The 22,492-nt window shown below is 39.2% G+C and overlaps 1 protein-coding gene across 4 annotated transcripts in view; it reads left to right on the top strand.

The window, feature by feature from the left end:
* The window catches only part of LGR4 (leucine rich repeat containing G protein-coupled receptor 4), a 101,112-nt gene that overhangs the window by 7,225 nt on the left and 71,395 nt on the right, over window positions 1-22,492 (top strand). Inside the window, exon 1 of one of the 4 annotated variants that reach the window (XM_037012058.2) lies at window positions 13,968-15,367. The exons of the other annotated variants lie outside the window; for them this stretch is intronic. The gene's annotated coding sequence lies outside the window, so the exon portion shown is untranslated. Of the gene's footprint in view, window positions 1-13,967; window positions 15,368-22,492 lie in introns of those variants that run through there. 4 annotated transcript variants of the gene reach the window in all.

The following is a 22,492-nucleotide window of genomic DNA, read 5'->3' as shown; positions in this document are numbered from 1 at the left end:
ATTGCAAGAATGAAAATCTCAGTGTACCCTGATGACAAAATATTTTTGGTATTTGAATCAGATTTAGATATCCAGGAAAACCATAGGTGAGATTCTCCCTATTCCCATATATTCTTTTAAAATTTTTTGGGGGAAACTTTTCCTCCTGAGAAGAGTGACATAAATTTGGCAAGGAGGCGGCACCTTTACCTTGGAACTGTCCTAGGCATGGCTGACGAAGGCCCCTAGGAAAGCTGCAGGTCTCACTTCTCCATTGCTGCAGGCTGTGAGGTGCTCACCTGTGGTCTCAGTACAAACTACAGAGTACCTTAGTACAGGGGTGGTATCAGACTCCCCTAAAGAGCTTGCTGAGAGCTGTATTTCTAGGAAGGGAGATGCATGTTACAGTTCTCATTTCATGTTTCTTGGTTTAAAGGTTCAGGATAGGAGGTGTGCTTCCAAGTTGGCAGGTTTTTCTCTGCAACCCTAGGGATTAGGCTGTGATACTGATTCATTAATGGGAATTTCCCATTTTCCTGAGAGGAAAGCTTCATACTAAGAGGTTCTTGGTGAAGCTATATGGGTACTATGAGAAGAGCCTGGCAGGCAAGATTTTCTCAGGAGAGAGTGGACCTGTGGTTACCAGTCTGTTCTAGATCGTCACCCTTTCCGTGTATGAAAGTATTATCCCTTGAATAACTTACACTAGGAACTCTGTTTTGAAGTCTGCCAACTATTTTTGGAGGTGAGGAGAGAGAAAACAATGTCAGCTAACCGTTAGGTTTCTTAATCTTCTTGAAGACTGTTCATGTGCTCTTTATGTGTATAGGAGCTGAATTTTCCAGTCTTTGCATTTCCCGAATATCATTGCTTTGGGGATCCTCTTCAAGCTCTCATCTCACATAAACTGAAACATATACAGAATTCCCATATAATTTGGTCAGAGTTAAGAAGAGAATATTAAGTGAATTTAATATATCTCAAATATTTTGGTTCCATGGTTTAGAAATTACACATTATGGGTTTATTACTAACTGATATTTAGCAGCTTATTATAGTCCCAGTTTTCATCCTCCTGTGCTCCTTCCACTAGTTCATCTCATTTGATTAGTGTTTTTTTTTTAATCTTAATATTTTCCTGTCTTTGTGACAAAGAAAAATTTTCTCGTTGGCCTTCTTTCCAAGGTCATTGTGAGTCCATGGTCATGTAATCCAGCTTTTTATGTCACTATCTACTCTCCAGTCTTCTTTTTATGGGAATATTTTTATGAACAGGTCTTGAAGAGTGCTTTTGTTTTTGAGAGTGTGACACAGAATCAAGACCCCTGAGTTGCTAAATCTGTGAGTTTGGACATGTCACTTAGTCACTTTGGACATTGGCTTTTCCTGCAAAAAGTGTGTGTGACCATTTTGTAGTTCAAAATTTGAAACCTTATTTCTCTGGTTCTTTGAATGTGTATCAGGTTCAAAGCCTGTTGTAGAGTTCACAGGTGAACCACTGTGCTATGGAAAAAGGGCTACTCACCTGGCAGATCTTTCATTCCGAAAGCCATAAAGATCCTGGTGGAGAAAGAGTAGTGCGTATGTTTTTATCAGGATGCCTTCTTATAGATGGTTCCACTCACCTTCTAACAAGAAAGGGTGATGGTGGGGATTACAGTTTCTCTGGAGGAGAAAGTCCAGGAGAAATCATATTTTCTTGCTCAGGGCTCTGAGTTGGCGCTACTTTCCTGAGATGGCTGGTTAAGTAGAAAGTGCTGTCCTGACAGGGGAACATCGTGTTGTTTCTCCTCATAGCAAACAGGCATGTGATCTTTGCATACTGATTTTCTACTTCCAGATGTTGGAACATTGAGGCTTTCCATTAAACAATGCTTCACTCTTTGGGAAGCTCTGCTGATTAGTGCCTACCTACTTTCTCAGATCACTTTGCATGTTGGAGATGGGTAAGATTTATTCAGGACTGACAATTTAGCGGCATTGCTGTTTCTTCATACCACTTTGTTTCTAGAAATATTCGAGTTTGAAAGAACTTTTAAAATACTCTGAAAATTTGACAGTGGTAGTGGTTATGTTACTGTATACATTTCAAATCCAGCAGAACTGTATACTGTCATACTGTGCTGCTTATAGGATACCTATGTATTTTTTACATTTGAGACTCATGGTTGAGTTTTGTGGATAAACAAAAGCTTGTTATCTTAAACATAATTTTAGAACTAAAATCCATTCTTTAAAATCTTCTATATATTTCTTAAGAGTTATGTGACCTTCTTATTGAACCCAATTAAACCTTCCTCAGAAACTTAAAATGCCTTTCTGAGTATTGATTCAGACCGATTTGAAAATGAATTATAATGCCAGAGCAGCAGCTAACATATACAACAGTGCTCACAACTTATTTAGATTGGCTCAGTGTTTCAGATACAGTTGTGCATATTCTATCCAGGGTTTTGTCTAAAAAAAATGTTTGAGATGTTTTTCCCATTACCATCTTGACATCTGCCTGGTTACACATGAATAGCTTGACCCAGCCGCTCAGCAGGGAGACTGCTGTCGCCTTGCTTTCAATAGCCATGTCACTGACAACGAAAACATACGGAATATTTCATTCCTGTCCTTTGCAAATAGTCTGGGGCTGTGAAGGCATGCAGCAGAAGTCTTCGTACTTCATAGTAAGTTGGCAAGTTTGTGCGCTAACCACAGGCTCTGCTGTTAGCAATCAAACTGTGTTTTCCAAGGCCCCATTACATTCTGTGAAAGGGGATCTTGTGTTTTGGATAAATAGGTTTCTGTTATCAGTTTAAATTAAGTTTGTATGACCTTCTTCCATGTTAGGGTTTTCTGACTTGCTCATATATTTCATCAAAGGGAATTTGTATGTGTATGTGAATGTATGTGTGTGCACATGTAGTTGTGTGTAAGTATATATGTATATGTGAGTGTGTGTGTGCGTGTGTTAGGTGTAGGTGTGTATAAGTATATATGTGTATGTGAGTGTGTATGTATGCATTTACAGGACCTTTGGATGCTGTTCTTTCAGGTTTGATATGTTATTTGTGTTTGATGGAGGCACAAGTTGGGGGTGAAGGTGCTTGATTCCTGGTAGAACCTGCCTGAGGACTCTTTGCCTTTATGTGTATGATCTTGACAGTTCACAGAAAGATCTGTCCGTCATTCACATGCTAGCCAAGCCCTGCTGCACTGGTCTTGAAGGTTCTGTCGCACAGTACCAGCCTTCTACTTGGGGCGTGGTTTCAGTTCAGCTGCTTTACGGCTTTGCTTTTTGGTGTCGGAATCCACACTGTGGAGGCTTCTCAGCTGGTGTGGCAGGCAAGGGCCAAGAACATGGAGAAGAGGGTAAATCAGTTGCTGTCTTTTTCTGTGTTAAAAAAAAAATCGCCCTTGGCACCACCCTGGCTGCGGTGGCATTCCATCAGTAGAAAAACACACAAAACAGAACCCTGCGACACCCAAAGATGAGGAGTCATAACTTTGGCAGAGGAAATAATGGCCTACATTTCATCAGGGTCCTTCCCAGCCTGAATTTCTAGTTTCATTGTTTCCTAGACATGTGAACTGGTTTTGACAGGAGTTGATGATTTATTGAAAAGGGAGTGAGCTCCTGTTTTATCCCAGATATAGTCACATATTTAAATCTAAATATATTCATCTCATTTAGAAGGTATTTCTGATGATTCTTGGTGTCATTACTGAAAATTATCCATAAAATACTGTGCTAATAGAAATCGTCGTATTTTCTCACAAGTGTAATTCCTTTTGCAGTTCTTGATTATAATAGATTTCCTTTAAATTTGTTGACTCTTGGAAGGTTACATTTTATAAAACTTTGGCTTTTATAGTTCTTCACAAATGAATCTATTTGAGGTACCCCCCACCCCCGCTTTCTTTCACTGCATCCATATTTTTTCCCTGAAATAACTAATTTAGTCTTGGATTGTCCTTCTTTCTACTTTAATTGACTACTTAACTGTCCTTTATAACTCTGAATATATAGGGAAAACTCCCTCCAAACTCTCAGTCCTAAAATTCATCCTTTTTAGTGGCCAGTTCTGCCTGTTTTGAAATGCATACAGTAATGTAACCACTGCTACTGGCAGGATCTAGAACTTCTCCATCACTCTCCCTGTGCTCTTTGTAGGCAGCCCTTCTCCCCACCCTTATGAACTGTTTTCTACCTTGGGTCTTGTGTTTTATGTTGTTTTGTATTTACCAGAAAGTCATATAAATTGAGTGAAACAGAATGTAGTCTTGTGCCTGGCTGCTTTTGCTTATAGTATTTTGAGATTCTACCATGTTGTTGGGCATGTCAGTGTGTAATATTCTTTTTTATTGCTGAGGAGTATTCCATGATGTGGATGTGCTATAGTAGATCCATTCCCCTACTCGAGGGATGTTTGCCTTGTTTCCAGTTTTTGGTAATTATGAGTAAAGCCAATATAGATATTCATGTAGAAGTTTTTGTATGAATGTAGGTTTTCACTTCACTTGTATAAATACCTAGGCATGAGATCCTGGGTCATAGGGTAAGTATATGTTAATAAGAAAATGTCAGTCTGGATTTTAATGTCTTAGAGTTTTGCTGAAGTTGATATCACTAATTACTTATAGATTCTATATATTGTTAGTATAGTATTAGCAAAAGCTGATTTAAAAAAGCTGATTTTGTTTAAATGTCTGTTTTTTAAGGGATACAGACCCTCTTTGATACCAGCAATTACTATGCTATCTCCAAGGACTTGTGTAGAGATTATCCCAAAATGGAGCATTTTTGCTTAGAATGAACAAACTTTGAATTATTAGTATATCAGTGTTTGGAAAGACTGGTTAAAAAAAAGGTAATTTGGTGAGGAATTGCTGGGCCTACTTGCATATTAGGCCAATTAAACACATTCACTATAATTTCCACGGCCATCATTCTAGCTCCTTGGCATAGTTCCCATTTTACAGCTGAGTATACCGAGGCCCAGAAGGATTAGATAAGTTTCTTGAACACCCCATAGTTAGAGGGTGGTGGTTTGTTTTTGAAGCTCAGGTGTTCGGTATTTGTGCATCCTGTAGTTTGCTTAGATAGTTGAGAGTTTATTAGAAGAGGAAAAAGTGAAATGAGAAATGAAGTGGTGAGAAGCTACAGATTATCATTGGGGAAAAAAATCAGAACTGAAAATCATCCAAAAAGCATGTCTATATCTACATATGTACATCCAGTAGGAGACTATGAGTTGATTTAAGAGTGACTTAGATTCAAAGGTTTACTGTGTAAAATTAAGTTACCTTTTATTCATAGCAGAAATAAAACAAAAAAGTGTCTCATTAAAAAATTAAAAGTTAATTTTAAAAATTAAAGTTAAAATTAAGAAAAAGTATTTGGGCATTCTTTGTTTAAATGGTTTCACATCATTTTTTAGGTTAACAGTGTTTTCCTGTGTCCGGAAAATCAGTCTCAGCCATGTGCTTCTGGCTTGCCTTTTCTTTTGTGGAATTCACAGAGATGCTATATGAGGATCAGATCCTCACTTTTCTGTTTCTTAAGGAACAAATTTCCAAATGTGCTTCTTTCAACTAAAACCCCGAAGTCAATGAAAAAGCTAAGTGTGCGGTATGATGGTTTCCATATAGCCACCCTCCCCTTTCACTCCCTGGAATTTCCTGCCTCTCCTGATGAAGATGTTTTTGTAGGGAAGTCAGCATAAAAGTGAATCACCCATGAGCCTTTTTTCCCCCCAAGGTATTTAATTTAGTCAACTTGGTATTAATTTAGTTGGTACTCTTTAGTTAACTCGAACACTTTTGATCATGTGAACTGATGTTTATTAAGCTGTTAATATTTTACAGACTGGATGGGTTCCTATTGGATCTATGTGCTCTTTCCTTTAGCAGTAGGGCTGTTCATGATTGAATCTGTGGCCAGAGTTTTGATTTTGAATCTACCAGTAAAAGCCAGCCCCGTCCTGAGCAGTTGGCTTGGTGACGCCTCAGGTTTTCTTTTCTTGGAAGCATTTCCCTTTTTCATTTCACCTCTGTTGCTGTTTTCATCGTGATGAGTTTCTTTAAGGTCTTGCCATTCAGCTAAACCTTCATCATCATCTTGTTATGAACTTAGATGCTAATAATAATAAGTGTTAGTGAGCACCAAGCATTATGTGAAGTGCTTTACATGCATTTTCCATTTAATACTCTCAACAGCCTTCTAAAGCACAGGCTGTACAATTCTCTCCATTGCTAGAGATGGAGAGACCACAGGGGTGAGGGCACCCAGGTAATAAATGAGGTTTAGTAGGCGGGGTGTGGGATCTTGGTCTTTCAGACCAGGGTTATTTGGTTGAGGGATTGTATGACAGTGTCCTTTAGTGTTCTGTTGGATGTAGGCATTCATCTGTCATGCGTGTCATGGATATCATGAACTGCTCGTTTTAGAGTTGAAAATTAGTTCTGGGGAGGTTAAGTCTGTTTTGCTCTCTGCTTGAAGTGTTCTCAGCTCCTAAGAATGTTGACTTGGACCCTTCTAAATCGTAAAGGTCCTCTCGTGTAGTGGTCCTAAATCTCCTGTATGTGTTATGAGCCACTCATCAAAGAGGCTCGGTCTTTTCATGGGGGAAACTAAAAGTCCGTTTCCTCCAAGGACATTTTTTAAGCTTACATGTTTATAGAACTGATACCTATTATTTGTTGACCCTTTAAATTACATAAATAATAACACTAAGTTCTTGCTAATATTTTGCAGATCTTTCCTCCCTTTTCAGTCCACTTCTTTTAAGAACTGGTGGAAAATGGTTGATCTGGCTCAAATTCTCAATCTAACAGGGAAGAGATCAGTTACATTTAGTTGTCTGACTTGCCCAGAACCACTGGTAGCCCTCCAGAGTATGTTAAAAACAAAACAAGGCAAAAGGAAGCACTAGTATTATCAGACTAGTTTTTTTCTTTGACTGTAAACCTTTAACATGTAATGAGACTTTGGACTTGTGTTCTTGTGGCTGATGCTTGTCAGATGGTAAGATTTCCTGTGCTCTTTATCTTTTATCCAGTCTTTTATGGGCCCAGTACTTTGTTGAAATTATAGGAGATACTTTGTGGATGTGATGTGAATAAGCATTTTTTTATGCAAATAATTTTACCGCTTCAAAACTGTTTTGAGAGCTACTAATATTTGTATAAATGGTTCATGGAATCCACAGTTTTTCAATTTTGAAGTAATACTGAGACAGCAGGTCAGCACTTAACAAATTAACTTGTTTAACCCATCTTTACTAAGTGCTTTTTGTGATGGGAACTGTTCTTTGCTCTTGGTGCTGGGAACACAGTTATTTGATCATGTCCCTGCCATCACATAATTTATCTGGCATGGGGTAGGGTAGGAATGGCAGTAGACAACAAAAAATAAGCACGGTAAGCAAACATATAAGGTCAGGTAATATTCAGTACTGTCAAGAGAAATAAAGCAGGATAAAGGGGGCTCCCCACTGAAGTAGGGTAGTCAGGGAAGGCTTAAGTGGAGTGATTAAGACAGTAGCTTTTGGAATATGAACCCTCTGAAGCAATAGCAAACAAGATTTAAAAAGTTCCTCCCCACCTCATAATTCTAACTTAGTTAAAAAATAAAAAGAATAAAATCAATATTCCATGGTAAGCTGGTATATCAATATGGTGGAATAGTACACAGCAATAAAAGAACAAACTCTTGACACATGCAAGAATATGGATAGATCTCAAGGGTACCACTGTACCAGAGGACTTTTAAGATTTAGAAGGGTCCAAATCTACCTTCTAAGGAGCAGGGAACACTTCCAGCAGAGGACAAAACACTTAACCTCTCTAGTATTAATTTTTATCTATCTAGTGGTGGTGAACAGGTCAGTGGATGCTAGGGTTAGATGTGGGAGGACGTGTGACTGTAAAGGGGCAGCAGGAGGGAGTGATGGAGCAGTGATGACAGAGATGTCTTTGCTTTCTTTTTATTTTTAATGTAGGTGTAGTTTGAGAGGTTTTTTTGTTTCACAGTAACAACATTACAGGAAGTTCTGTTTTCATTTTCCAGGTGGAAGTTTGTATAATTGAATGTGTCCATTTTTTGGAAGGAATTGAAATTACTTTTCCAGGAGGAATTGAAAATATTAATTCTGTGCAGAGCTTTGTTTCCAATAAAGTAATATGCTCATGTTTTTCTGTGGTGATGGAATAGTTCCTTATGATTGTAGAGGTGATTACATGAATCCATACCTGTGATTAAAAAAATGAAAGTGTATAAAAAGAATACAGAGAAGGTCTGTTGCTTAGGTAATAGTATTGTACCAAAGTAAATTTCCTTCTTCAGCTAATGTTATGTTAAGATGTGGCCACTTGGAAAAGTGGGGTAAAAGGTGCATATGAGCTCTGTACTATTTTTGCAACATCTGGTGAGTCTTAAATTATTTCAAACAATAGCTGCAAATATATTGAGAAATAGTAAAAATCTTAGTCTTGGCCTCACTCCTTACATAAAATGAGGAAACTGAATCTCTGAGGTGAGATGATAACTCGAGGTTGCAGAGCCAATGTCTGAATCTAGGCCTTTTAACTGTCAGCGCAACACTATTTGGCTCCCTTAGAGCATCACCAGTTGTAATTTCTATTGAGCATTTTTGGGAGACTATATGTGTGTCTTTCATTTTTCTGTCCACCTTCCCTACTTCTTGGCCCCTCCACCATTGTGTGTGTTTGTATGTGTGTGTGTGTGAATTCAGCATGGAAAGTGTAATATATACAGTATGCATGAAGTTTATCATTTCAGTGGCTGAGCCATATATTTGTATAAAACACTGTGTATCTCCTATTACAGAGATATTTCATTACTGAACTCCTGGTACAGTCTAAGTAGGATGGGGATTGATGTTGGAGCCTGTGAATTAGTAGCTGAGTGATGTTTTACTTTTGATGATTCAGTATATTTGCCTTAATTGCTGGATTAACAAATTTCTTGCCTCCCACAAAACACACACACATTTGTATAAAGAGAGGGTAAATGAATGAAGTTTTTTGGACTAATTTTTTGTGGTATTTAAGCAACAATAGTCTAGATTACCCACAACCTTAATTTCCTTTCATGAATCCTACAGATGGTCTTTGTCACCATTTACACTTGATTACTTCATTGTTAATCCCAGTGATGTGATTTAGCATGCAAAGACTTAATTATTCCTTTCTGGACTAGTGAGAAATTTCCTTCCAATAATTGCCTCCACTGCCCTTTAGCCTCTTAAGCATTTAGTTTGTTTGGGACAACATGGTTGCTCAGTACGCAATTCCAAGCTCAGCAGTGCCTGGCACTGTCCTTGACCATAATTTATACCTTTGACACAGGGACTCAGGCCTCTGTTCTTGAGTGATGTGACTGGTGGACGCTCTTCATTAGAGTAGTGGTGTGATACATCAGTCTGAAGTTGCACGAAGAAAACTTCGTGACTAAATGGTACTAAGTAGTTCTCTTGTGGCCATCTTTTTCAACTTTCATTCCTTATTTTAAGCTAACAATTATGTCAACTAAAAAACTTTAGTCTAATAAAATGTTTTTGCCAGGCATCCATGTAGTCATAGTTGTAGAATAGAAGAGATCTTTATGTAACGTGTCACTGTCAACATGTAAGGATCAGACTTGCTGGATGAAATGGAGAAGTTTATGCAGGGTTGACCAAGAGAAGTCTTTGTTGTAATTTGGTTAGTTGTTAATATAGATGTAGCTGCATCTGGAGCCCTTAAAGCAAGCAACGGAAATGAGAGAAAAATTTTCCGTGAGAGTATGTTTTATTTCACAGCAACAGTGTTACCGGAAGTTGTTGCATTTTCCAAGTGGAAGTTTGTGGAATTGAAATTCTGCAGGAGGAATTGAAAGTATTAATTTTACCCAGGGCTTTGTTTCAAGTAGAGTAATGAGGCCCATGTCTCTATTGACAATTTACAAGGCTTCTTTAATATCATTTTTAATTTTTGGCCGCATAGTTTTAGAGCTTTACTCCTGAGGCCCCTGTCACCCAGCTTTAAAATTCTTAACCCTTCCCAGCAATATTAACTGCTCCATTTCTCTGAGATGGTCTCGAATAACAGTGGCATCAGAGGGTAATTGGATATTCTATGATAAAATACTCATGTGCAAGTCTATTGTTGGGGGTATAGCTACACCATTACAAAGCAAGATATCACACTTACCATGCTAATTAAAAATATTTTTTAAGAGGTGTTTTATGTAGTCAGATTCCCCCTTTCAGTTTCCATTATTAAAAGACATTTTAAAATACCTTAAACTATCAGTTTTTAGGATAACTGAATCATTTTGCTAACGTAAGAAAGAAATTGGAGGAACACTTACTGAAGACAAGTTAGGTAATAAAATAGTTCCAGTTTTTAAAAGAATTGGTCAGGAAGCACAGCAGAAACAATGGAAGTCCTCCTGTAATATATTTCTTAGAGTATTTTTAGAGTTTCAAATATTCCATATAGTACAGACATTTTGCCATTTGATTTCTGTTAGTAGCATGTCAAGTAATGGAATTTTGCTGAAAATGGTGTTTTCAAAATTTCACACAATCATTGAAATAGATTTCTGTTTAATTATTCTGATACTATAATAAATTCAATATCCTTTTTAAACTCGAAGGGATATTTAAGTGTTCATTATATTTAAGTAGGCATTTTTTGCCTACAGACAGTCAATAAATATCTATATAGTGTAAAGGTGATGGGCACCATTTTCTCTTGGACAAAGATAACAAAATTCTTGATGCAGTTTAATTTATTCTTATAACTTAGTTGACCTAGATTGTTGGTATTGTCAACTAAGTGAGTTCTTCCCCACACCCCTACTGCCCTATTTGTATACTTGTGTGGAAAAATTAAAAATGCAACCACAGTTTATTATCATGGTGTTTTAAAAATTTTTGTTTTATTTGAATTTGAGATATCCATGAGTGAGTGAGAAAAGATGTTCATTGGTCTGCTGTGGTGAGAGGACAGATAAGAGGCAGTACCCCTGCCTGTTCTCAGGAAGCCTGTGCAAGTGGTTAGCTTAAGGAGCTAATTTCTACGAGTTTATTATTACTCTCCCTGAATAGAATGGGATGCAGTAATCTGCCTGAGGGTGCAAATGCAAACATATATTAGTAGCTTTAATTCATTATTCATACTCTCATGAAATTAGTGTTTTAAGACAGAAGAATTTAAGTCATGAACATACGTGAATCAAAATCATTTTGCTTCCATAAAGATAATTTCAACTAGAGAACAACTAAAGTTCTGGATGTTTTAGTTTAGTAATAGTTTTAAATTAGTAATGATTTCATTTAAAAAGGTCTTACTAGATTTGCAGGTGATTCTGTATTTAATGGTAAAGTCTTTGAAAACAGATTAATGGAAACGATTTTGCCACACATTTGTTTATGACCCAAGTTTTCCAATTTCATGCATAAATAGTTTTGACTCTTACAGCGCTCCAGGGAGTGATAACTGCTGTCACAGAAACACAGGATATGGACCCCAAACCAGTGCATGTGCTATATTAACATGAAGCATTGGTAAGAGCTACAGGATTCAATGAATTGTTCAATTATAATTACAAACCCTGTTAAATTACAGGGTTATATGAAATATAACATCCAAAGCTCTCTTAACTTCTCTTCCCATAGTGAAATGAGACACATGGGTTGTACGTAAGTCTTTAAATATTAGACAACTTAATACACTGTTGAGAAAGTATGTGTTAGTCAAATATATTGTAAAAATACATCAGCCAATACACATCTACTAAATAGACATATTTCCAGATAACCTCTTGCTCAGAGCTGCTTGGAAGCTCTCTGAGGACAAGAATCAAGTTTCAGGATCTTCTTAGCTCCTTTCTTGGCTGTATTTGTGCCTTGCATGTAACATACTCTTTAAATGTTGAATAAATTGAAGGACATGGAATGATTGCCTTTGGACATTGTATTTTAATGGGTGACGTTTTATTAATAAACTTGCTTTGCAAATGTTAATACCATGAACATCCAGTGTGTGCCTGTTATTCTTCCACTGTGCTACTGTATTCACTGTGGGGAGAAGGCAAAATAAGGACTATGCTTCTCTCCTTTGAACATTGATCCAACACTTGGTGTGTGCCAGGCCTTGTGCAAAGAGCTTCAGTTTACATTGCTCCTGGATCATCACAACTGTAGAAGGGGACTTTCGGTCCTCACTTTAAGCTAGGAACACTGAGGCACAAGTTTAAGTAACATGTCCAAAGTCATAAGTTTAATAATCTGTAACCAGGATTTGTATCCTAGTAGTCTTATTCCAGAGCCTGTGCCCTCCTCCACTCTCATGCCGGCTCACAGGTTTCCATGGGTGATCCGGTTTGGTGGAGAAGACAGACATAAACACACATAAAATACAGTGTGGGAGTGCCGTAAAGAGGGATAACAAGGGCTGTGGGAGCAAAAAGGAAAGGAACTTGCTTTTCCTTGGGGAGTTGGAAGGCTTTGCAGCAGAGGTGACAGTTGAGCTGGGTCATTTCGTCTTCTGCAGGGCAGCTGTCCGAGTTCTGCCTTGTTTGAAACAAGTACATTTACAAGAGAATAGTGGAGCACATTCCACTTGATGGATTGGATTGACAGTTTGGAAGTAACTCCCCAGAATGATGGCTTTGTTAGGTATTTGTTCTCCCTAGAACTCTACCTGCCACTCCCCTTTGGTGAATTGTGGCAGGAAAGCTGTCACATTAAGCTGTCACTCAGGATATTTGCAAGAGGGGGAGGGAAGAACAAATTGTGGACAGAAGTAGGTATTTTCAAACCAGTCTAAAACCCGGAAAGATTGTATTTCAGAGCGTTTGAAAATGAGCACAACATCCTTTCTTAAGTTGTGCAAAAAAGAAAATTGAATAATGAAAAGTTAATTAGGCTGTGGTTATTTTTAAAGCTAGACATTTTGATTCTTATCCAACATAATTATGTGAAGCTTTGTTAAAGCCAAGACAGAAAAAAAATTAGAGTCAGAAATCAATTATAGAGCTGTACAACATTCTTGAGAGATTGTTTAACTATAAAAATAGTTTATCTTTTTCTGTGTGATTTTTAAGGAGTGTTAAGAAGCAGATTCAATTCCGGCTTGTATTCCCCTTTATCTCAGTTATCTAGTTTTTAAGACTGTCTTATGAATTTTACTGTTTCTTTCAGTGTGTTTATGTTAAGCTATTGAAGGGTTTAAGAAACCAGTCTAGATCTTTCTAAATGATAACTGCTAATAGTTTTATTTCTGGAGACATGGTTTCACATCACTTCTTCAAGTTGGTGTTCTCCTCTGCTCCAGCCCCTGCTTTCCCTGCGTCCCCCCTGGACAACCCCTCTTTCACCCTTCATTCCCCAAGCCTGAGATGGAAAGAACTTGCTTTGTTACTGATGATAATATTTAAGCTCTAAAATTTTAACAGTATTTCAGTTGCAAATAAATGGAAATTGTGTATTCTGTTTAATGTGTTTCAGAAAATCCCTGCTACTTTTTTTCTTTAAATACAAGAAAACAGGCGTGTAATGCCTCATTGAAAAAAGCCTCTGGGGGTGCTTTGTGCAGGTCTTAATTAAGGGCTTTGAAAGACCAAACAAAAGGAAAAAGGAAAATGCTACAGGGTTATTGTTATTCCACCCCATTGGCTCAGCTAGCTGACCATCCATTGGAGCATTTTGTCCATTTTGAAACTGAATGACACTTTTGTTCGTGATTAACAGAGGTGAAAGAAGCCAATTATTGGGCCGTCTTTTTCCAAAGAGCAGCTGCTGTTGGATTTAACTGCAGGCAAATATGGCCTTTTACTACCACAAGGATGTTGTGATGACAGTTTATTTTTACAGAACTATGTGGTGCAAAACAAAATATGTCTGATTCCTGGTATGAATATGCCCTGGAATTTATCATGAAAGGGTGATTTTTAATGTTCTAGCTGTTCACAGTTCTTTTTTTAATGTAACATCCATGTGTGTCTAATTCATACATGTACATGTTTTTTAACAGCCTTTCATGTGTGAGATTCCAACTTTAAAGTTATATATTAATATGTACATTTGTAAAATGCTGAACTTTTCTGTATTTCACTGTTAATAATCCTCCACCATTACTTAACAGAATTGCAAGTAATTAGTGAAAGAGAGTGGTATTGCCCTAGTCTCAGGCTCTTTTGATATATAGACTACTTAGTGGGACAAATGAGTCTCAGAGACCACCTACCTTAGTTCAGACTTCCAGCCTCTCCAGCGTTCAGGGGTAGAGTGTAACTAAGGAGTCTCCCATGTGCCTTGGTCTTAAATGAATGTGCAATGGTGAGGTGTAGCTGGGGGAGAGGCGCAGGGCTGCCTGACTCAGCTCTCAGGATCCATCTTACTCTGATCCGCACTGAAGTAAGGGGGCAGAAGAAGGGGCTTTGGGGACCAGAGGTCAGCCATGATTTCTTTCAGGAAGACTCTAGGTCTTCCTTTTTATCTTCTGATGCATCCTGGTCTGTGAACAAAGCACCTTGTCCAGTCTCCTTGGGCAAGTTTCCTAACCTTTCTGAGCCTCAGTTTATTCCCTTACTTGAAATTAATATCTATCTTTCAGAGCTTCTGTGAGAATTAAATGACTGAGCATGTGTGTGTCTAGGACAGTGCCCAGCACATAGGAAATGTCTGGTCTGTGCTACTTACCTTTCTCTTTTGATGGGTGGCTCCTTATACCCTAATCTGAACCCAAGGGGAAAGAATCCAGTAACTTGGCTTCTTACCCAATTTGTTTTTCTCTTATCAGATTTTCAAGGTTGCATTTCCAGGGGTAATTTGAGAATAAATTACTACTCCCCTTTGATGAATTGTGGCTTCCCTCTGAAGACCATTTTTCTTCATTGGCCTAGGATGAACCATCAAGAAGCCTTCCTGCATTTTAGACTATCTGCCAACAGCCTGCAGACTGCAAACAGACTTGGTCTTTGAGAAGTAATTCTGCTATGATTGTAGACTTCCCAGAGGAGCTGGTGTTGGAGCTGGGTTTTGTGTCTCTTCTCCACTTATTTGATTTTGCACTCCTTTCCACCTCAAACCATGGCCCCATGTTCTTTGAAATTCTCCTTCTTGGGTTGATACCACTTTCCTACATCCTCAGGTTCTTCCCTTCCGGCATCATTAAGAGAGTAGCACTGAAGTCTTGCCTGCCATTGCTACCTGTAGGTCATCAGACTTCCATCTTCACTTAAAATCTCTACTCCTTCTGTGGTGTGTGACCTTCAGTTCTGATCCTTGGCTGAGACTGGATTCTACTGGATTCTCTCTTGGTCTCCTTTAGAGAAGAGGCATGTGCTCACCTCATGATCGTCCCATTGCTGCCACCCCATGTGACCGTAAGTTGTTATTCATTTAACCCACATGGATAATCCTCCCGACACCCTCATCTCACATTTCGTTTCTCTCCATCATATGGTGAACCCTCTTTCACTTCCACATCAGCCCTTTCTCATGGGCATATCCTGGACTTTGTTAGCACCCAAAACTGTGAATACCTCTTGACCACAGCCTACTATTAACTCAGTTTCAACATGACTGTCACTACATAAACTTTCCAACATTATTAAAACCTCAAGTTCCTTGATCCTTTACTTTCTCTCCACCATCTATTCATTTCTTTTCCTCTGGGCAGATGAAGGTCCACTGTCCTTCATCTTTAATTTCCCTCACCAGTATCCTTAACCTTCTTTCCCTATTGTCAGAGGTGGCTTTTTGTTTAATGATGAGAGTGGTCTATTTAGTCAACTTTGCCCATTTTTTGGTGAAATACCTAGTAGGTCCCAAGCTAAGTAATTACTTGAGTTTCAGAGGAATAAAAAGTGACTTATCACTGAGGAGGTAGTTACTGTTAGAGGCTCACTGCTCAGATGGAATGTTTGATGAAGAATGAGCTTTCAGTTAAGATGCTGTGTGTCTTCACTCAGGTTGGGTAACCTCTGGGTTCTAGTTTGCCTCTTCTGTGTAATTGACTACTTGGCTCATTATGATAACCCATTTATTTTTCTTGCCCTGCACTTTACCTGATATTAACATTCATTTGTTCTAATTCTCCATTTCCTTAGCTGTGTTGCTTTAGGTGGGCCAAGTGACTGTTTTCAGGTGCCTCAGTTTCCCCAGTTGTGAAAAGGGACACTACCCTGGTCCTGCCTGCCTCGCAAGGTTGTTGTGAAGTCCAAATAGTATCAGAAATATAAAAGTCCTTCATAAGATACAGGCAGTGGTTCTCAACTGTGCCACTTTAAGGTAGATTTGAATCACCAGGAGGAGGTCTAAGTAAAACTCAGCTGGGCTCCACCCCCAGAGTTTTTGATTCAGTAAGCCTGGGGGCTAGGGGGCCCAGTAATTTGCATTCTAATAAATCCCCAGGTGGTAGCGTGTTGCTAGTCCTGAGAGCAGTTTCTCCAGGACAACTTTGAGAACCACTCAAGTCCGAGGCACATGAGATGGTACCAAGTTACCCTTCCAAACAGTTCCAGGGAGGCATGTAAACCATACTTTTTAGTTAGAAAAGAGGACAAGCTAAGGGTCTCTGTGGGAACAAAGTAATTGGGATTCAAACTCTTACTGAACATTTTGGACCTATTGTAGTCCCATGCATAAGTACGTCAGATGACGTTTCCCCAAGGATTCACTCATGGAAATGCCTGTACTTGGATTAAAAGTCTACTCAGCAGTACTACTGTACCTGGTAAGACCAGGATCTCTTCCCACAAAGTACATGTAAATAAGAGATCCCAAAAATTGTAAGACTCCTTTTCTCAGAGAAGGTGTCACATAGAAAACTCAAGATGATGTGGGAATTATTTCTATCAGGTTTCACAGACTGGAGTCAGAGGTGGTTTTCAGAATGGATTGGGCAAAGGGTCATCTCCTGGGTTTGCAGGTGTATGCCTTCCTCTGTTCTCCATACCTCTCCACAGTTATTCATCGTGGTTAAGATGTGTTGTAGAAGTTTTCTTCAAGGAAAATTAAGAGGGTGACTATTCATATTAAAAAAAAAAATTCCCTAGGATTTCTTTAAGGGTGCTCCAATTTCAAGTATTGGCTCACTATCTGCTTCATGAAAGGGTCAGTGTATGGGGAGGAAGGTAGAGCAGAGAGAGAAAAATAGAAGAAAACTTCAAATATTGGGAGCCTTGACATTCAAAATGTACCTGAAGGAATGTAAATAGGTGCAGCTATGAAAAAGAGTATGAGAGTTCCTCAAAGATTTAATAACAGAATTACCATATGATCTAGCAGTTCCATTCCTGGGTAGGTATATACTCAAAAGATTTTAAAGCACAGTCTTCAGGAGGTAACTCATCATTCTTCACAATAGTCAAAAAGAAGAAACCACCCAAGTAAGTGTCCATGGATAGATGGGTAAATAAAATGTGGCATATACATACCACGGAATAGTCATTCAGCCTTAAAAAGGAAGGAATCCTGGCACATGCTACATAACATGAATGGATGAACCTTGAAGACAGTATGCTGAGTGAAATAAGCCAGTCACAAAAGGACAAATGCTGTATGATTCCATTCATATGAGGTGCCTAGAGTTGTCAGATTCATTGAGAAAGAAAGAAGAATGGTGCATACGGGGGTGTGGGGAATGGAGTGTTATTGGTTAATGGTACAGAGTTTTGGTATTGAAAAATGAAAAAGGTTCTGTGTTTGGATGGTGGTAATGGTTGCACAGCCATGTGAATGTGCTTAATGCCACTGAACTGTACACTTAACAGTGGTTAAAATGGTAAATTTAATTGTTACATATAACATCTGTATGATGGAAATGTCAGTATTCTTGTCCGTCACAATCTCTCAACTTCAGCATTAACATTCTGGGCTGCAAGATTCTTTGTCGGCCCATGGGGGGGCAGTTCTGTTTTCTTGGGTCTCCAGAGAAACAGAACCCAATAGGATGTATATAAGAGATTTATTATAAGGAATTGACTCTCAGAGTTATGGAGGCTGAGTCCCAAGAGAGCATACGGTTCTCATCCAAGTTAACAGGCCTGACCATCAGGAGAGCTGAGGTAGGTTTTTGTCTGAGACTGAAGGCCTGGGAGCCAGTAAGGATAGTTCCAGTCTGGGTCTGAGTTGCCAGGCAGGAAAAGACTGATGTCACAGCCTAGAGATGGGCAGGATGAGTGGATTCCCCCTTACTCTGTTGGTTCTATTCAGACCTCCAACATACGAGACAGAGTGAGGCCACCCACAATGGGGAGGGCAGTGGGCTTTACCAGCCTACAGATGGGTATATTAATCTCATCCAGAAACACTCTCGCAGATAACAGCCAGAATAATGTTTAGCCAAATATCAGGGCACCCCTTGGCCCAGTCAAGTCAACACATAGAATTAACTGTGACACGGCCTGGCTGTGCATTGTAGGAGGTTCATCACCATCTCTAGCCTCTATTCATTAGATGACCGCTTTAGTGTGGTAATAAAAAATACCTGGGGGACAAAATCAGTCCCAGTTGACATTGCTATATGCTCTTCAGATCTTAGGTAAGGAAGATAAGTTCTTTCTAGACTTGCATTCTGCCATCTTCTTGTGTTTTTTTTTTTAGACTGATGTTTGTATGCCACACACATTAATTACCAGTTTGTATTGAGAAGAACACAGGAAATGTAGGAACCTATATTCTGGTTTTGCCTCCGGTCATGAGGCTTTGAAAAAAGAAATTGTCTCATTTTGGGTCTTAGACTTACTCATCCATACAAGTTCTGGAGGCAGGGTTGGGGGTGGATGAACTAGACTCACCTCTGGCTTCTTTTAGCATAAACACACGAACACGTGGCTAATCCTTAAGATTAGACTCAGGTAAAAATCCAGAGACTTTAGAAGTAGAAGCATCTTCTTTCCATGCCTAGCATGACAAGGATTGGAAGGACAGATGTAGTCCCTGTTCTTGAAGGAAATACCTAAGTGGCATTTAGTAAAAAATAGCCACTATTTCTCAGTTTTAACTCACTGTTTATGAGACACTTGGTAGAAAGTGCACTGTAGGGAGATACATTGGTTTTGATGATGCTCCCAGGTACTATTTTGAAACTTTTTTCAACACTGGAAAATAGCAGCTTGTCTTTGGTCTACCTACCATGCTTGGATAATTATGATTTCTTTCCAAAATAGCAATTTGTGTAAAAATAAAAAAGTGGGGGGGGGGCAAAACACTAGGGTTCCTTGGCTATTTTTAAGGAAGAAATTACCAAGATGCAAAATAAGTTTTAAAATAAAAATGAGTGTGTGCACATTTGGACTAACTTACATGTTTACATTGGTTGTCCTGGCTCAGCCACATAAGTGGCAGTTTGTACTCTGGGCCAGGCATTTTAGCCTTGCTATTCCCCAGATGTTAGACCCATCCCAACTTTAGTGGCTCCTGTTGCTGTCTAAGTATTGGGTGGAAACAACAGAAAAAAACTAAATAAAATGGGGGGGGGAAGGTGTTTGAAATTGAAACTAGTTAGTAACCAAACCAAACACAGACGTGTGCCAGGTTTTTTAGTGACACCACCTCCCACCTCCCAGATCTCTGTTCAACACTGCCCAGCCCCTTCTGGTTATAGGTCAAAGATTGGCTAAGGTACAGCCTAGCATGAGGCCCCTCAGAGGATTTGCAAACACATGATATTTAGGCCTAGAGTTACCTGGAAGTATGTGATTGTTGCATGATAACATTATGAACAAACAATATTAAGCTAACACCTGTGAGCAGAATAAGAGGTCCAGTAATGATTTTCACTACTGTGTAAACTAATTACAAAAACTGGGGTGCTTAACATCCTTACTGCTGTCAAACATTTTCCTGAGATTTTTCTTTTCTTTTTCTTTCTCTAGGTGATGAAAAGCTGTGGTGGTAAAACTATGTCATCAATGTCATATTTATTTAAGTGGCCTCACTTTCCACCAAACCAAAGAAAGTTCCCATTCTTACAGGATAAACTTCCTGGATAAGTGGATGGTTTTAGAACATTACTTAAAATAATTTGTTAGCGCCTGGCAGTGTTTTTCTAAGCATTATGGTGTAGAGATTAGGGAGGCAGGGCTTTGGAGACAGGCTGCCCAGGTGTTCAAATCCTGGTTTGACTTCTTTGCTAGGTAATTTGGAACAGTTCCATTTCCAGTTCTGTAAAATGGGAATACCAGTGGTGTCTCTGCCTTTTGTGATTGTTGTGAGAAAAAGGTGTGTGAATCATTTGCCACAGTGCTTAGCACTAAATGCCAACTCTTTTAATTACTGAAAGGAGTATTGATTAGTGGAAGTGGCACTTGGTCAAATGTTACCTAAGGATCATGCTGTCATTAGAATTTAATCCTTTTAGAAACACTGATAGAGTTTGTGTGCAGTTGTAGTGTCACAATCTCTGAGTTTTAAAATTTTAAGTTGTCAGAAAGCCCATCTAATGTTAGAGTGTTGGTTCCCACTTGCCTGTGTGATGAATTGAATGGTGAAATAAGAAAGCTCGAGGTAATGATGTGATTTTTAATAAGTCTCCTTTTGGTGATGTTAAAGGACCATCTGTATTCTAAGATTATGCCCTTTGGGCTTATTTTGGTATTATGCTCCCCCCATCACACCTTTAAAACAGGTTGATGAATGTATTGTGAATGTCTTACATGTCAAAACAAAAAGTTGGCCACCCTGCATTGGTCCCTGAGCTGTGTGTGATTTGGGGGTAAGGAGTGAATGCCCTATTGATTTAAAAGCACCAGAATTCGGGGAGTCACATCTGTGGTAGGAATCTTCTCTCATGTCCTTGACAGATGAGTCTTCTTGCCTCTGCCTATGTATCTCTAGTGATAAGGTAGCAGCTTCTTCCTGAGCAGAGCTCTAAGACATGAATCGTGTTTTTTTTCGTGTTGTATTTTGTAATATACTCTCCCTCCCAGTTCAGTATAGTGGAAAGACCATAAGCTTCTATGGGTATGAAAGGCCAGAGTTAGAAATATTAAAAGAGGACACAGATGTAACCACTAAGCACATATTAGACACTTAGGGTCCTTAATTTCTTTTCCTTCTCCTTCCCATCTAGAACATCTGCTCCTTGTACCTAATTGGTTCATCTGCAGCACAGCAGAGATTCATCTTCTCTGATTGGTTCCTCCCTCCAGTCTCATTTTCCCCAGGCCAGATCTCCTATATTTTCAATGGCTTTCCTAGTCAAGAGTTTTGAGGGCCTTCCCCATCCCAGCCTTCAGTTTTGGAGGCAGGCTCTATGGAGTTTCTATATTGGGTTCCTGCATTGTGCATGGGCACCTAGTATATGCAGAGTACTACTGCTAATAATACAAGTTTACAGAGGGCTCTACAGTTCTAAAAATGCTTTCCTTCTGCTCAGCCCTGTGGCACGGCAGATGTTTTCCCATTTTCCCATGAGGAACCTGAGAGCCTTTCTAAGAGCAAAGAGACATCATGTAATTTTACAACTGGGAAGACTTTGCATACCATGACAATCTCATACCCCAGAAGAGAAACTGGGAGCTTTGAAGGGTTAAGGGGCTTGTCTTAGGCCACACGGCCAGAGTTTGGCCATGGCCCCAGGGAATTAGCCTCCATTTTGAAGTCTGGATTTAGTCCAGAAGTTGAACCCTACACTGTCTGGGTTTTGCAGTCCTTGAAGAGAAGGGTAAAGCTATACAACAGCGCTCCTTACATAAGGAATTTGCACAAGAACAGGGCTAATGATCTGTGTTGCTGTAATGTTTAGTTCCGTAACACATTTCAGCAGCTGAAATGATGATGGGTACAAACTTCGGGAAGAAGGTCCACACTGAGTGGGATTGTTCACAGAGGATGTTTTATAGACTGTGCAGAAAATTGTTAGGTTGTGGGAGAACAGAGTGGAGGGGTGTCCCATGTGAGGGGTCTAGTGCAATGTTCCTCAAAATAGGTGATGTGCTAGCTTTGTTTTATTTAACTTCTGATCCAGTGTGGGTTGATACTTCTATAAAATACAGTTAAGATTAATCTTTTAGAAAAATAAAATGAAAAAAAAGGAGAAATACAAACCCGAAGTTTTTATTATTTGACTTAAGCCAAAATTTTTCTTTGTCAAGTATCTTTCAGTTTCTCTGCCGTTCTCATGGTGGCTTGTTCACAGTTCACACACTGGTCCCACATTGTATGTAGCACTGGTCTGGTGTGAACAGAAGTGGGCAGAAACAGGCAGTGGCACTGGGGAGGGGATGGGGCATGGGGTCTGAGGGAAGCAGGCCTAGCCAGAGTGGAAGAGTATAGGTGGAATGTGGTAAGAAAAAGGAAATGAAGGTGGTGGTAACTGATGAAGTGTACCAACTTGAGGGAGGATGGGTGAGCTTAAATTTGGCACCATGAGCAATGGGGAGCCTCTGTAAGTTCTTGACCAAGGCAGTTGGCTTGTCAGAGCTGTGCAGTATGATACTTGGTTATTACCAGTGACTCAGATGTTTGCTGCTGTCTGTGAACTTTGTGTACATCTAAAACTC

This window comes from Manis javanica, chromosome 11, assembly GCF_040802235.1.
Source record: "Manis javanica isolate MJ-LG chromosome 11, MJ_LKY, whole genome shotgun sequence".
Taxonomy (NCBI): domain Eukaryota; kingdom Metazoa; phylum Chordata; class Mammalia; order Pholidota; family Manidae; genus Manis; species Manis javanica.
This window is presented reverse-complemented; position numbering and strand designations above follow the sequence as displayed.